The 15,496-nt window shown below is 44.7% G+C and overlaps 1 long non-coding RNA gene across 1 annotated transcript; it reads right to left on the minus strand.

Moving 5' to 3' along the window:
• Positions 1–890: 890 nt before the first annotated feature.
• LOC309371254 lies at positions 891–12,290 on the minus strand. Its single transcript, XR_014168974.1, has 3 exons — positions 11,968–12,290; positions 1,269–3,072; positions 891–1,220 (listed from the first exon to the last, which is right to left on the minus strand). It is a non-coding gene; the product is annotated as an uncharacterized lncRNA (long non-coding RNA).
• Between the last annotated feature and the right edge of the window lie 3,206 nt (positions 12,291–15,496).

The following is a 15,496-nucleotide window of genomic DNA, read 5'->3' on the forward strand; positions in this document are numbered from 1 at the left end:
CTGGCATGGTTGCCAGGATCAGGATCACGCCTTCCTCAGCATGCTGAATGTCTCTGAGCATCCGAGGCTACCCTGAAACAAACACCCATAAGTGCAACCTTGTGATGCCTTTCTTCATAAACTCGGAAGCTACCAGCGCAACAAGGGAGCAGCGATAGTGCCATTTCCGGAGTGGACTGTGGAATCCATTCTACCCCCTACCCCACTTGCATGGTTTTGGTGGAGCAGAAGGCAGTGCTTTTTCTTTCTTTCTTTCTAAAATAATGTTTAGGGGTACAGTGGTACCTCAGGTTACATACGCTTCAGGTTACACACTCCACTAAGCCAGAAATAGTGCTTCAGGTTAAGAACTTTGCTTCAGGATAAGAACAGAAATCGGGCTCCGGTGGCGCGGTGGCAGCAGGAGGCCCCATTAGCTAAAGTGGTGCTTCAGGTTAAGAACAGTTTCAGGTTAACAACGGACCTCCGGAATGAATTAAGTACTTAACCCGAGGTACCACTGTACTCTCATTTTGACTCAAGAAAATCGTCATTTTATAGTTCAAATCAGGAAAAATAAATACGGTAAATGGACAAAAGTACAAAGATTCACAAAATGTTTAGGGATATGCATACCCCTGTGTCCCCCCACCCCCCAAAAAGCACTGGCAGAATGTAAAAATTATATTCTCTACCAAAATGTTTTGGAACAGAACCAAGCAGTTCAGCTGATCCCTTTGGCTTTTGTTTCCTCCATGGCATGAACGCACACCAACAAGAGACAGTTCCCCTGCAGATCCAAAACAGTATACAGTGGTACCTCGGGTTAAGCACTTAATTTGTTCCGGAGGTCCGTTCTTAACCTGAAACTCTTCTTAACCTGGAACACCAGTTTAGCTAATGGGGCCTCCTGCTGCCGCCACACCGCCAGAGCACGATTTCTGTTCTCATCCTGAAGCAAAGTTCTTAACCTGAAGCACTATTTCTGGGTTAGCGGAGTCTGTAACCTGAAGCGTATGTAACTTGAAGCGTATGTAACCTGAGGTACCACTGTATATACAACCAGGACATGGAATCCTGAGCTTCAAACACTCTACATTCTGGAATCTGAAAAACAAAGCAATTGGAATAGCAGTGCCTCTGTGTATGTTCAGTTTTCCTACTTAAGTGAATGATTCAGCCAAGGATAAATACACAAGTCTAGTTCCTTTCAGCAGAAGAGATTTAGGGAAAATATCTGACTTAAACTTCTAAAGGAAACCAGTAGGACATAAGGTGTTCACATCCACTTTGTGGAGATTAGGCAATGAACATTTTGAAACAAGATTGCACAATGCGCCACTATGCACATTTACCTGGGAATGAACCTGATTAAACAGCATGGGACACTTATGAGAAACATATATGGCTGCTCTTGTTGGAAGTTTCTTCCTCTTGTATTTTGAGGAGAAACAGCATGGAAAAAAATATTACACAGTTTTATCTTTACAAGAAGCAACTAAAATTAATTATATAACAAGAAGCTGAGAGGGTCTGGGACTATCACTGTCGTCTCAAGCCTGTCTATAGATCTGAAAATTCCAATATAGCCATCAAATAATCCTGCTCATAAGAGGATACCTCTTAATTTCAAAGGGGTGTCTGGATCCCCACACATGTGGTCTTTGAAGCAGGAGAGGTGCACTGAGTGGATGGGGCGAGAGGCTACGTCTCACTTCGCTGCCATGCTGGGGGGTGTTGAGTATAATCTAAACTAGGCCTTGATTTAGAAAAATCCCATGTAAACTTTTACATAGTTTCAGGGAGCTTCAGTTTATGGCTCGACTTCCGTCTTCTTTTGCTTCCTTTCTTCTTAGTGGGGTTGTCTCAATGACTGTAATGTCTTTTGAAGGGACAAATTGGTGAGCCCAACTATTAGCTGGGTGACATCAAAGAACATTAATCTTTTGTTCTATAGCAAGGCCAATACCACATTAGTGCATTTCACCCAGTCATTATTAAGCCTGTAGCCCAAGGGTGTAATAAATGTTTTATGGCATGCAAACCAAGGTAATGGAATGCAAATTCCACAATATATCCTTACATTTATTTTCTAATAGAATAAATGATGACGTATTCTCTCCAAGAAAAAAGGTCCGAATGAGAGCAATAGCTCAGAAATTCAGAAGGGGCTTAAATACAGACTGTCCCTGTCCCCATTTAAGGAAGGCAGGAAAACAGAGGGTGCAATCCTGTACCACGTTAGGGTGCGTGAATCCCATTGGCTTCAAGTAGCTCTGTGCAAGCTGCCTACTAATTTGCATTTTGGAAAACCATTTATGCTTTTAAGTGCATCTGTTTCCCTCTAGCTCTATAATGTAAACATCCTGGATATATATGCCTGTGTGAATACTGGAATCTTACATTTTAATTTCTAATTACATTTCTCCCTCTCATTTGCTCTGTAATGTATGGGAAGCATTAGCGGTAAGCATAGTTTTAATACAGGCCAAGGAGAGGATTTCTGCCATCAGAACTTGTCACGATACAGTGGTACCTCAGGTTACATACGCTTCAGGTTACATACGCTTCAGGTTACAGACTCTGCTTACCCAGAAATAGTGCTTCAGGTTGGGAACTTTGCTTCAGGATGAGAACAGAAATCGTGCTCTGGCGGCGCGGCGGCAGCAGGAGGCCCCATTAGCTAAAGCGGTGCTTTAGGTTAAGAACAGTTTCAGGTTAAGTACGGACCTCCGGAACGAATTAAGTACTTAACCTGAGGTACCACTGTACTAGGAGAGGCCTTTTAAAATGCAACACATTTTACATTTCCCCACCCACCTTTGAAGATGGGTGCGCAGGGGTCAAACAGGTGCAGACACATGCTGCTGTCCTCCCTCGGAGCAAGGCAGCGAGAGGGTGGAAGAGGCAGCAGAGAGCCTGGTCAGGTGGGTGGCCACTGGCTATAGCTGGAGTAGGAAGGCTGGCTGGCTGGCGGGCAGGCAGGCATGTGTGTAATAATGAGGCAAGCACATTTCCTGCCCTGCTGCCAGTTCACAACTTCCCTGCGTCCGAGACAATTGCTCCCAGTACATTTCCAAGCACAGTTCAGTGCTGGTGTGAACTTTAAAGTCCTAAATGGCTTCAGCCCTGTATACCTGAAGGAGCATCTCCACCCCCATCGTTCATCCCAGACACTGAGATCCAGCACCGAAGACCTTCTGGATGTTCCCTCACCACAATAAGTGAAGTTACAGGGAACCAGGCAGAGGGCCTTCTCGGTAGTGGCGCCCACCATGTGGGAAGCCGTCCCAGCAGATTTCAAGGAGACGAGTCACTATACAACCTTTAGAAGACATTTAAAGGCAGCCCTGCATAGGGAAGCCTTTTAATGTGTAATGTTTCATTATGTTTTTATGTGTGTTGGAAGCCGCCCAGAGTGGCTGAGGTAACCCAGTCAGATGGGTGGGGTACAAATATGATTATGATTAGTATTAGTATTGCCTCAGATTGACTCGTTATATTGAACGTCTTGCCTGATAAGACATTTGTGCCATTTCGGTCGGTACTAACTGAGGATTTTGGAAGCTTTCCTCCTTGCTTTTGGACCAACACTTTGCTTTTATACATGGAATTGTGACCTAAATGCGCACACTAAATTTCACTCCAGTGTTTCCCTCTTCAGAGTAGGCATTGCCATATCATCAAACCTAGATATGAATAGCAAACTCATGCTCTTGAGTTATGATATGTAGGCAAAAGGCGTTAGCACATTCAGAGGGACTGGAACCCCGAGGTTTGCAGATACAGAAAAAGGTTTTAGGGGGGAAACAACGAGGGTGGAGTGAAGAATCTCCCCAAAACAGTCCAATAATGACTGAACATGCTGTTGTGAGGGCTGGAAAATGGCAAAGGAGGGGGAATGGAATGAAGTATGCTGGAAAAGGGCTTCCCTGGTTAGCTGGAACATGAAAAACAAGCTCTTCCATACACAACTTTTAGTTGCAGCTCCCACTTGGTGCAATGTATTTAGTGACTTTTCCTCTACCCCTTGAAATGTGGAGTGTGTTGATCTAGTATTTTATTCTAGGACAGAATATTGTTTTGAGCTCGTATACAGTATAAAATTTCATTCTGGTATCTCAGTTTTAAGGTGCAGTAGGTACACTGCAAGCTGACATACATAACTGCAAACAGAGTGCCTATCAGGTAAGGTAAACTTCACTTCACTGACAATTAATATATCTCCTCCTTCCCCTGGGATAGGGGAATACAAAATGCATAAAACAAATGCCACCAAAATACCCTACTATTGCTAACTTGTCAGCAGCAGTTGTTGGGAGTTCTAGTGCATTTCATTGCAAGTTGTCTGGATTAGTCTTTGGGACTCGAGTAAGTCATTTTATCGGTCCCTAAGAAATGGTTTCATTTTATCTTTACCTTGTTTCCTGATGATGTTCAGTGCTTTTGATGTGGCCTAATAGAGTTCCATGTTCATTCATTCCTGTGCTTCTCTGAGAGAAATGCAGTCACCAAGAGAATAAATTGTGTTATAGTACAGCATCCAAGTTGATCCTTGGGAGTGATAAGTGAGTTCTAAAGCAGCGAGGGCAGTCAGAGTTAATAAAGGGGGAATGGATGGGCAAAGTTTCTGAGCTGCTCTGGCTTATGGAGCTCTGCCTCGCTTGAATCCCAGTAAGTGGCAGTAACACAACAAGATCACACAGATGCTCAACAGGAGAACATTTCAGTGCTCCTTTTAGCAAAACCCACAAGTACAGAAAGGGTTCACAGGCGAAGGTGTAGGAAGTGTTGTGATGCAACTCAGCTTGGACAGGAGACAGAGATGTCTGCCTGGGAAATGGTAGAGAGAGAGAGGAACCTCCAAGTTTTCTAGACCATCCTTATAGACTGGCCAACAACATCCGGCTCCAGCTTCTCAAGATGATTGAGAGGGCCCAACCAGTGTTGGAGGAAGGGGGCAGGGGGGGGCAGTCCGCCCCGGGTGCCATTTAAAGCCCTAAACGGCCTCGGTCCTATATACCTGAAAGAGCGTCTCCACCCCCATCGTTCAGCCCGGACACTGAGATCCAGCGCCGAGAGCCTTCTGGCAGTTCCCTTATTGTGAGAAGTGAGGTTACAGGGAACCAGAGAGAGGGCCTTCTCGGTAGTGGCGCCCACCCTGTGGAACACCCTCCCTTCAGTTGTGAAGGAAATAAGCAGCTATCCTATCTTTAAAAGACATCTGAAGGCAGCCCTGTTCAGGGAAGTTTTTAATATTTAATGCTGTACTGTTTTTAACACTGGGGGAAACTCAGCCAGATGGGCGGGGTATAAATAATAAATTATTATTATTATTATTATTATTATTATTATTATTATTATTATTATTATCTCTGAGGGGGGGAGACAAGAAGGCACCCTGCAGGGGGCTCGCCCCGCTGCCGCCGGGTGCGGTGGTGGCGCAAGCAGCCGCCATCATGCCACTGCTGCGTGCGGAAGATCCCTCCGCCGCCGCAGCCACAAGCAGAGGATCCTGCTGCTGTCCATATGGGGCTCAAGCGGCACCGTCGGCAAGCCACCCTGCATGTGCCGCTGGGCAGTTTGCCCCGCACCGCCCCCACACCCCAGGTGCTGGCTAGCCTTCCTTCGCCCCTGGGCCCAACACAATGTCCTCACATAATGCACATGATGTTGCGCAACGTCCTGACACCACACATACGACGTTGTGAGGAGCCAGGGGGTGGAAGCGAAAGCATGCTGAACATTGAGAGGGCATTGCCCCCTAAAAGGGGGGGGGGTGTCTCAGCCTCCAGGAGCTAACACCCAGTGCTTTTTCTGGGGGTACGCATACCCCTAAACATTTTGTGAATCTTTGTACTTTTGTCCATTTACTGTATTTATTTTTCCCAATTTGAACTATAAAGAGGTGATTTTTCTTGAGTCAAAATGAGAGTACCCCTAAACAGTTTTTTTTTAAAGAAAAAAAAGCACTGCTGACACCTATTACTGGTGGATCCTCAGTATAGGATAGGAACATACCCTAAAATTATGTGCTTCATTTAAAATGTGAGCAGGTTTTCTCTGAGAGCAGTTTATACACCAATATTTTAATTAAGGTTTCTAAAATGATTTAGTTGAGTGCGCCAGCTATTAGATCCTATGGAAGCAGCTTGTTCTCAGTCCAATGGTAAAGAGTGTATGTAATTAAAAACAAGCATGCTCATTATCATCAGATGATTGTAGGAAGTTACAGGTAGACAAGCTAATAGACAGGAGGCCATGCAGATGACATTTTAGAGATTAGGGCCTAACCCCCAAATTCACTGTAGTTTCTCAACAGTAATGCTTTAAGTATTTGGCTAGAAGGCCCCAAACTTTTATTAACTACAGTGCTAAAAGCTATCATGAAAAAAAAATCAATTAACACCTGGCGTTTTATTTCAAAATCGAACAATTAAAACAGTCTTTGGCATGATGTAACCACTCACTGTCTCAGTAGAGGATTTACTGAATATCTGATATGGGGTGATGGCCTTTGAAGCCAGCTGTTAAAAAGCACTTAAATTTACTGCCCGCTTTTAAAAGATTTCTAAAAAATAATTGTTGTAAGACATGATGCTAAGTTAGCAGTTATAAACCCGCCCTTCATATAAATTAATTCACGATGGCATCTACTTCGCCGTGAAAGTCCAGGCAGCTATTTGGGGGAAGAAGGTTTCAGTTTTGCTGTAAATTAAAAAGTGCTTAATATCCAAAAGGAATATTTGCGTCACCTTGGGCTTTGAGGGAAGAAGGAAAGTTTATATTGGAGTGAGGAATCCATCTTGACAAGATGTTGCAATGAATTCCCTGGCCTCAAGTCTAACAGCATAGCTCCTGTTCAGGGCTCCAGCCAGTCTGGGATAGGAGCCTTGGGGTGGTGTTTGGCATATTCCACCTCTTTTGCTTTATTGCGCTCTATATTGCAAAAGGCTCAGGGCTGGAGCTAGCAGCCAGTTCTCAGCATGGGAGTTGCACTGGCATAGAGCTGATGTGTGGAGTTTAATGAGGGGAGGGAGAACTTTAAACCTCCGTATACATGTTCCCCCATCCCAAACTATCACTTCCAAGAGCAGCATCCTAGGTGCTCAAGTAGAAACAGTACCCCCCCACACACATTTCCATCTTTCTCCCCCCTTTTCAAGGGACACCCAGGGCATATCAGGAAGTGGCCAGGAAAGCATTTAGTCCAGATCCTCAAGTTCAAAAGGGGCCTCAAGTTTAGACACTTGTTAATTTTTTGACATTTGATCATAGAATCATAGAACTCTAGAGTTGGAGGGGCCCCTGAGGATCATCTAGTCTAACCCCCTGCAATGCAGGAATATGCAGTGGTCCCATGCAGGGACCGAACCTGCAACCTTGGGGTTATCAGCACCGTGCTTTAACCAATGGAGCCAGCATTCCTATGATGAGTTGGGGGGGGGGGGATTTTGTACTTTGGGCCAAAATGTGACCGTCTCACAGCTTAGAACCGTAAAGTGAAGCAAATGAGATTGGGGTTGGCTAAAATACAATTTATTTTGTTGTTCACTGATATGGATGTAGGGTGGTTCTAAACACTGGGATGCAGGTGGCGCTGTGGTTTAAACCACAGAGCCTAGGACTTGCCGATCAGAAGGTCGGCGGTTCGAATCCCTGCGACGGGGTGAGCTCCCGTTGCTCGGTCCCTGCTCCTGCCAACCTAGCAGTTCGAAAGCACGTCAAAGGACAAGTAGATAAATAGGTACCGCTCCGGCGGGAAGGTAAACGGCGTTTTTGTGCACTGCTCTGCTTCGCCAGAAGCGGCTTAGTCATTCTGGCCACATGACCCAGAAGTTGTACGCCGGCTCCCTTGGCCAATAAAGCAAGATGAGCGCCGCAACCCCACAGTCGGCCACAACTGGACCTAATGGTCAGGGGTCCCTTTACCATTTACCTTAAACACAGGAGAAAACAGGCTATAAATAAGTCAGAAATTAGACCATTTTTAATAATAATAATAATAATAATAATAATAATAATAATAATAATAATATATACCCTACCCATCTGGCTGGTTTTCCCCAGCCACTCTGGGCAGCTTCCAACAAGAGATTAAAAATACTTTAAAAGCTCTATGGAAAGCCGAGTTTTAAAATTTCCTGCTCTCTGAAGCCATCTGGTGTTGCATGTTCATAGCACATTCAAATCGCTGCTTCTTTACTAATGTAGCTGAGTCCCCAGTCTTATTAAAGACTTTAAAAAGTTGATGACTCTGTAGAGGGCCAACCCCCTTCCTCTGATTAAGACCCATCTTGTCTGTATCACCCCCCACAACCCATACCCCCTTCTTCCTATGGAAGGGGGGCTGAAGAAAATTGTGAGGAAATTGTTGCTATTAAATTGACCTAGCACCATCCATTCATACAGTCCTTTGGTGTCCATGACAAAATTTGTAGATCTGGCACTAACTACTTGTAGCAAGATGATGGTTGCTATCCTTTTGAGTTTGTGGGAGGATGTTTGGCTGGGAGAGAAGAGTTCACTTTCCTTTTTCATCTGAACATGGATGGGGCTTTTTCGCTTGCCATCGTGCAAGGGAGTGAGAGAGAATGAGCCCATGCATGTCCACTCGTAGGGTTCTAAATCTCACAAGGAGCCTTGTCGCTACGGACGTTAAGTCTCCAGGATGTGGATTGCTGCAGGGATAGCAATGGTGCTGACCTTTAAAGCCCTAAACGGCCACGGCCCACTATACCGGAAGGAGCGTCTCCACCCCCATTGTTCAGCCTGGAAACTGAGGTCCAGCTCTGAGGGCCTTCTGACGGTTCCCTCCCTGTGAGAAGTGAGGTTACAGGGAACGAGGCAGAGGGCCTTCTCAGTAGTGGCGCCCTCCTTGTGGAACGCCCTCCCATCAGATGTCAAGGAAATAAACAACTACAGTGGTACCTCGGGTTACATACGCTTCAGGTTACAGACTCCGCTAACCCAGAAATAGTACCTCGGGTTAAGAACTTTGCTGCAGGATGAGAACAGAAATCGTGCAGCGGAAGCAGGAGGCCCCATTAGCTAAAGTCGTGCTTCAGGTTAAGAACAGTTTCAGGTTCAGAACGGACCTCCGGAACGAATTATGTACTTAACCCGAGGTACCACTGTACCTGACTTTTAGAAAACATCTGAAAGCAGCCCTGTTTAGGGAAGTTTTTAATGTTTGGTTTTTTATTGTGTTTTTATTGTGATGAGAGCCAGTGTGGTGTAGTGGTTAAGAGCGGTAGTCTCGTAATCTGGGGAACCGGGTTCGCGTCTCCGCTCCTCCACATGCAGCTGCTGGGTGACCTTGGGCCAGTCACACTTCTCTGAAGTCTCTCAGCCCCACTCACCTCACAGAGTGTTTGTTGTGGGGGAGGAAGGGAAAGGAGAATGTTAGCCGCTTTGAGACTCCTTTGGGTAGTGATAAAGCGGGATATCAAATCCAAACTCTTCTTCTTCTTCTTTAGCATTCTATTGGGAGCCACCCAGAGTGGGCCGGGTATAAACTAACTAACTAACTAACTAACTAACTAACTAACTAACTAACTAACTAACATTGTTATTGTTATTAGCAGTTGCAGTGGGGGAGGGAGCTTACACCCATTTCCTCCTACTGGGTGTAACAGTGATCTCATGGGAGGAGAGGAGGAAGAAAAATAGCAGGGGGAGCTTTGCTAAAAAGGTGTCAGTAAAATGTAAAACTAGTTTTTAAAGAGCTGGGGAGAAAGTAGAATGGGAGGGCGAAGGGCTGGAGCCTCCCCCATTACATTTCTTAATTATACAGCACATTTGAGTGTCCTTTGCACTTCCTGTAGAATTATCTCAAGTTATTGTTGCAACAACCTTGCAAGGTAGGCCACTAATAGGAGGGTGGAGAGGGTAGACTAAAATGAGAGGCGATGAGTTGCTGAAAGCCACCTACCGAGTTCATGTGAGTGGAGACACTTGAATCACAAACTTCCCAGCTCAGTTTCTTAGCCGCTATACTTCACTAGCCAACTTGTTAAATGTCAGGAGCCTTTAACTAGCATGTGTGCAAAAAGAGTTTTTTGGGTTTGCTTCATCAACTGTGAAATTTAAATGTAATCACCCTGAAAAATCCCTTTGCTTTATTTGTATTTTCTGCAGGGCGCTTGCACTTGCAAACACGGAGTATATTAATCATGGCTTCATCAGCTCGTTCCAGTGACGGCCAGCATTAACCTTTGCTAAGTGATCAGTTGAACGTGCTTGCCTTCCCAGGTGCCAAAGCCACGATCACATTTACTTTGAGGGTCTTTCCTTAGGTTCAGTGAGAAAGGAATCTTTCGTCTCCTTCTGCACCTCTGATTACGATGACATTTTATCAGTATTCACCCATAGGGATGGGGGAAGAGGAAGAGGAGAAGGGGGAAAAACCTGAAGATACAAGATTGAATCCGTTTTGAGCTGGCATCCAAAGGACTGTGGATTGAGTTGGTTATGGTGGACCATGGTTTTCATGCATCATAACCATGGATCAACCCTCATCCTAGTAGCCAATGTCTGCTGCCTTGTCCTGACTAGAGGTTCTCATGTCAGCCTCGACTCTTTGCCTGTGCGATGGGCGGCTGCTGTCACCCAGTGCCGCTACTGCTGATGCCCTGGCCATTTAACCCCTTTTGCGACCCTCTGATGAGGACCCACCCACCCACTTTGTCATCATACCATATTGACCTGAATATAAGCCTCACCTTCCCCCCAAATTCCAACCGTGAAAAGTTAAAGTGCGGCTTATATTCGCGACCTTACAAAAAATGGCTTTTATGATACCGCTGCTGAAACAGACATACGATAAAACAGAAGGAGTGAGTGCCTGAGGCTTATATTTGGGTATGGTCTTTTTTCTCTCTCCCCCCCCCCCTGAATTTTAAAGTTGTGGCTTATATTCCAGTGCGGCTTATATTCAGGCCAATACTGTAGGTGGTTGATTTCATCTCTGCTGCACTGCTCAAGGAGCCTTCAGGATGGAGTTGCTGCCATGGGCCTTATGTGTCTGTGTCTTTTAATGAACTGAGAATTGTGAAAGGTTTTGAGTCATGGGGGCGGCGAGAGCGTGTGAGTGAATTTGGCAGTGCTTGGTTTATTTTTCTGTTCTTATTTTGTTCCTGCTGGTCTACTTCAAAGTTGACTTCCCTGCCTTTCTGCCTGATGATGATGATGATCTGAATTTATAAACCTTCCTTTACCCGGAGGTCTCAGGGACGTTCACAGAACAAAATCAAAATATAAAACCACAAAACATATAATCAAAATAAAAAACAACAACCCAATACTCCCCCCCCAAAGCCCCCTCCCCAAGCTGGATGGCTTTCTGGACTCAGACACGAGTTTGCAGTTGAGGTGTTCAAGCCCGCTGAAGAGTGTTGCAGTTAAGGTGCTTTCAGACACATGTGTATTATGGATTCATCCTGATTTGTTTGTGGGGAGGTTAGATGACGTTGCATCAGAGCAAGTATTATCCCGCAAAAAAGCCTATCTTTTTGGAAGTAGCCTTGTTGTACAGTAACTCCCAGTCAACTATGGTGCCATCTGTCCTACACATTTAAAGCAGCACTGTACCACTTTTTAAAGAATCATGACTTTCCCCAAATAATCCTGGGAAATGTTGTTTGTTAAGGGTGCTAGGAGGTGCCTTTTCCCCTTGCAGAGTTACAGTTCACAGAGTTCCATGGGAAAAGAGGGACTGTCAAACCACTGTGAGAATTCTAGCTCTGTGAGGGAAATAAAGGTCTCCTAGCAACTCAGCAACTTTAACAAACTACCCTTCCCAGGTTTATTTGAGGGAAGCCGTGTCTGTTTCAAGTGGTACCGTATATTGCTGTGTCTAACAGAATTCATTTGATTTTTCTCCCACCTCCAAATCCCTTCGTTTCCTGTCTGTAAAATGGAGGCAGTCTTCCTGCAAATATTCATATATGTGCAAATGCTGATTGTTTAACCTTTAAAGCCCTAAACGGCTTCAGCCCTGTATACCTGAAGGAGCATCTCTACCCATAGCATTCAGGCCAGAAACTGAGGTCTACCTCCGAGAGCCTTCTGGTGGTTCCCTCATTGTGAAAAGTGAAATTATAGGGAACCAGGCAGAGGGCCTTCTCGGTAGTGGCGCCTGCCTTGTGGAACACCCTCCCATCAGATGTCAAGGAGATAAGAAACTATCTGACTTTTAGAAGACATCTGAAGGCAACCCTGTTTAGGGAAGTTTTTAATATTTGATGTTTTTGTGTTTTTAATATTCTATTGAGAGCTGCCCAGAGTGGCTGGGGAGGCACGGCCAGATGGGCGGGGTATAAGTAATAAATTATTATTATTGATCCGTACTAACCCTCTTGTAGATTTGTCCTAGCACTCATGGAATTGTCCACCCATGGACCATCATGGTCAATAAAAACCTTTGTTTTGTTTATACAGCAGGCAAGAAATGCTTTTAATATATTTGCAAAGCTAGAAATGCTCTAATTTTGTGTGTGTGTTTGTGAGGGTATATATGAAAGCACAATTACATCCGACATTGTTAATTCCTGCTACCCCCTCTCCCTTGCTTTTCTGCAATTTGGATCTTTGATTATGGTCTAAAATGCTCTGTGCCACAAAATAGAGGGCTCGATTAAGCTGTGCCTTACCAGCTGTAATGAAGTAATTTAAAGTAAGAGAGATAATATGTTGCATCAACCCCCGCCCTATTAATACAGGCCAGATAAGTAGGCACACCTCTGAAGACATCCATTTATCTAGAATGATAATGCTGTCATGCTCTTATTGTGCTCTGGCACAGCTCAAAAGCATTCTTGAAAATGCTTCACAAATGACACACGGCAGATAAAAAAAGTTGATACACTGGCATAGGGAAAAAAGAAAATTAGGTTCCGTGATATTGTTTACTGGTTCAACTTACTTTTGTGTAGATGTCTGATGCATGCAAGTCATAGAGATAGACCAAACTGTTCATCAGGCAGAATGCCATGATTCTGCAGCCGTTACAGCTCCCTTGGGACACAACTAATAGCCAAGAAACCTAGGCAGGCACTCAAGGCACCGCCATTTATAAGGCACATTGAATGCCACTTCTGGTTGCTTTGCTCGAAGCTTTCAGCCCTTGGGAATGCTAGTCTGAACATCTAATCATGAGATGAGGGGTGGTGCCTCATAGGTCATGGGACTGAATCTTCCAGTTTCCAAAGAGAAGCCAAGCAGAGCCTGAGGGGAGCAGAGCCTCAGCTATTCCTTCTGGGACAGGGTGTAGCTCGATGAACATGAGAACAGAACTCCTTCCTCCAGAGTCCCTGAAAATGAATCCTGAAATCCTGAAAGACAGATCCTGATATCGAAACACCTGTGAGGGGGTGGACTGTCCATGACAGTCAGATTATGCTTCGGGAGGCTTTTGGCTGAAAGAAGTGATGGGGAACCTCAGAACTGGAGGTCAACTGTAGACACTTGTATGACTCTTGGGATTTTCTGAGGCCACACCTCCCCTGGTCCAGTCATTTTGTCTGGCTGGAAAACCCTGCTGTTGCCTGTTGTTTGCCTGGCTGAATAATAATAATAATAATAATAATAATAATAATAATAATAATAATTTCATTATTTGTACCATGCCCATCTGACTAGGTTGCCCAGCACGTACAAAAACTTAATAAAACATTAAACATTTATAATGTCCCTATACTGGGCTCCCTTCAGATGTCTTCTAAAGGTTGTATAGTTTCCTATCTCCTTGACATCTGATGGGAGGGCGTTCCACAGGGTTGGTGCCACTACCAAGAAGGCCCTTTGCCTGGTTCCCTGTAACCTCACTTCTCGCAATGAGGGAACCGCCAGAAGGCCCTCAGAGCTGGACCTAAGTGTCTGGGCTGGATGATGGGGCTGGAGATGCTCCTTCAGGTATACAGGGCTGAGACCATTTAGGGCTTTAAAGGTCAGCACTAACACTTTGACTTGTGCTCGGAAACATACTGAGAGCCCATGTTGTTCTTTCAGGACCGGTGTTATATGATCCTGGTATGTGTAGAAATGCTTGTGCCTCGACTGTATCCTACAGTACGAAGATAAGTGTTGCATTCCTTGTTCCACTCACACTTGGCATACGGCCCCCGGAAGGCTGCTTGTGTGGCAATGTGGCCCTTTGGGCTCAAAACAGCTCTTGTTGAAAAGCACCATATAAAAGTGACTGTACAGAATGTCTTCAGTTAGGTCTCATAACTAACCCTACGTATATGCTACCGAATTCTTAAAATGCTGAAGATTTATTCTGAGCTGGGTTCTTTATATCATCTTGAAAATATAGCAATGGACAAAGGTGGAATGGGAAAGACGTGCTTTAAAGTTCACCTTTCTGCTAATTGCTTGCTTGTAAAAATGGTGTGTCCAGGCACACAGACCTTTTATAGACTACTTTACGATGGGAGAGCGAGTGATTCAGCATATTTCTTTTATGTCTGTTCATTCAGTATTATAATATGGCAGCATTCTAAAGGATTCAAAAATGTGCAAGTAGGTCTCTTGCCCCTCCTACCCAGACTGAAAGCTGCAGTAACTACTCTTCATTTCCTCCTCCCATCTTGTTAAGCTGGAGACAGAGGCAACACAGCACTCTCACCCTGGGGTAGCTTGGTCATCTGTATAATTCTGCCAAGTGGTAAGGAGAGTGAGGTCTTATTCACGCTTTCCTCCGCTCTTTCCAAGCATGCTTTGCGCTTTAAAGCTACATGTCCATGTGCCCTTTTTGTTTGTTTGTTCTGGAGCTTTCCCTGTGAAAACCTGTTCTTTAAAGCTCAATCGGAGCAAACAGCAATCTGCAGAAAACTTGAAAAAAAAAATCCTTCCAGTAGCACCTTAAAGACCAACTAAGTTAGTTCTTGGTATGAGCTTTCGTGTGCATGCACACTTCTTCAGATACACAGCAGAAAACTTGAATTGTCATTTGCTCCGATTGAGCGCTAAAGAGCAGGTTTGTGTGGGGAAAGCTCTGGGGCAAAAAACCCCAAAATGCTTGAACAAAAGTGTGGATAAGGCCTTCTTCTTCCGTCTAAGGTGAAACTTGTGCAAATGGGTGCAATGTGTTTATCTCTGCTCCAAGCAGAAAGATAATGTTTTCTGGGACCTTGTGCATGCAAATACTCTGCCACAAAGCTCTGTCTCTGTCTGCACTTCATGGCTGCCTTCAGGTGCAACCATACAGAGGTGTGTGTGTGAGGAAGATGCATATTAGACAAAAAGCCACAAGTCTCCTAGCAACATCCTGCACCACTTATGGATGCCCTCCCCTCATTTTGAGGATTCATTATGCAACTGAACCTAATAAAATATGATCAAAACCATTTCTAAAATGTTGACTGGGACAAATATGCATTAAACTACTTGTAGGTGATAGCAGAACCAGTGGGGGAGCCTTTCTTCACCAGAACACAGCTCGGAGCACAGTTAGTAAATTGGCCCATAAAAAAGAAGGGGAATGTTTTATTGAGAGGTTTGGAAGGCCCAGATT

The sequence above is a fragment of the Podarcis melisellensis genome, assembly GCF_964234715.1.
Source record: "Podarcis melisellensis genome assembly, chromosome: 5".
NCBI classification, from domain to species: Eukaryota; Metazoa; Chordata; class Lepidosauria; order Squamata; family Lacertidae; genus Podarcis; species Podarcis melisellensis.